The 1,690-nt window shown below is 39.4% G+C and overlaps 1 pseudogene across 1 annotated transcript; it reads right to left on the bottom strand.

The window, feature by feature from the left end:
• Positions 1–1,088: 1,088 nt before the first annotated feature.
• LOC308339779 (small ribosomal subunit protein eS24-like) lies at positions 1,089–1,455 on the bottom strand (annotated as a pseudogene). The gene has a single exon. The product of its transcript is annotated as a small ribosomal subunit protein eS24-like (transcript).
• Between the last annotated feature and the right edge of the window lie 235 nt (positions 1,456–1,690).

The raw sequence follows: 1,690 nt of genomic DNA, 5'->3' as shown, positions 1-1,690 counted from the left end.
CTGCCACTCCTGTCTCAGCCCTTCTGTGCCCCTCCCTGGAGGAAACCCATCTTATTAGCTTCTTGCAAGCCATTCCTCAGATTGCTTATATGTTTACAAGCAAATACATGGAATATCGATGGCTCCCTTTCACTACAGAAATGATAGCACATTATAAACACTGCTCTGCACTTATGTTTATCAATAACTTTAAAAATATGAGGCACTGGGTGGTTCAGTTGGTTAAGTGTCTGCCTTCAGCTTGGGTCATGATCCCGGGATCCTGGGATTGAGCTCTGCATCGAACTCCCTGCTCAGTGGGGAGGCTGCTTCTTCCTCCCCCTGCTCTTGTGCTCTAGCTCTCTCTCTTTCTCTCTCCCTCTCAAATAAATAAATAAAAACTTAAAAAATAACTTTAAAAATATATAACTAAAAGATAAGCACAATCCTATATTTGAAACTGATACCTAAATTCAAACTGCTCTGTGGTACTCAAGCTTCTAAACAGTTATACATATATAAACACCACTGAAAGTGGTGTTTGCTCAGGGAGCCTCCATTCTTACAAAGTGGTTTCCACAGAGACTCCTGCCAAGCTCCATCAACAGAAATCCAAAATCCAAACTCCATCTAATATGAAAGACAATCCTATCTGGTACCAAACATAACCCTAACTAATACAGTCCTGAAACTGTATGTTCCAAGCATGACATATACCATATGAAGTACTCCTTTCTAATATGTAACTTAACATATAGAAGTAGTAGACAGCTCCTATATTTTGGAGCTTGCTGAAATAATTTATATTTGCAAATCCTAAACCCTTATCCTGCCTACTCTGCCTTGCCCATTCCTTCACCTGGAAACCACAATAATAGCTCTTGCTCAGGTTTTCCTATTACTTTTTTTGTCCCTTGACTGACATGGTGCTTCCCACATGGCCCTGGATGGCATAGCATGCCCCTTCCTCTTAGAAACTACTAGTAACATCTTTTCTTTCCTTTTTTTGGGGGCTCTTAGTTTATTAATCCTCTCATGAAAAATGTACACAATCACTACAGATAAAGTCACTGCAGAATCTTTACGCCTTCTGTTGTCCGATCTTCAGCTCACTTCTTTTTGCCAGCACCAATGTTGGCTTTTGTAGTCTCCCTGAATTTCTTCATTCTGCTCTTGGTTCCTTTTGCTGTTTTCTCAACATCTTTTTTTTTCGTATATAGGCCACGTCTTGCAAGTCTATGTTTGGGTTTGTTATTCTTTGCATAATCCAAAGAGTCATAAATCATGCCAAAACTAGCAGTCTTGCCACCACCAAAATGGGTTCTGAATCCAAATACAAAGATGACATCTGGTATGGTCTTGTGCATTTTTGCTGTTTTTTTTTCTGAATGTCTGTTGCCTTTCCAGGGTGAAGAGCATCAGTGACCATCTGTTTCTGCTGAAGTAGTCCATTGATCATGAATTTCTGGTCTGGATGGTTACCGATGAGGGTACCCAAGCTTCAGGCAGCAAGGGAGGAAAAAACCTGTCTTTTCAACGGCAACAATGTCTTGGTCTGTTGGCCTCACTATGTTTGAATAATATTTAAACCTATATTTTAAAACAATCATGAAGTTTATATAATTAAAGAAAGATATGGTAACATCTCAACTGAATATTACCTAGAAATTATATATCTGTGTAGGTGGAGTACAGGGAGAATTGCAATGGT

The sequence above is a fragment of the Martes martes genome (genome assembly GCF_963455335.1).
Source record: "Martes martes genome assembly, chromosome: 3".
NCBI classification, from domain to species: domain Eukaryota; kingdom Metazoa; phylum Chordata; class Mammalia; order Carnivora; family Mustelidae; genus Martes; species Martes martes.
This window is presented reverse-complemented; position numbering and strand designations above follow the sequence as displayed.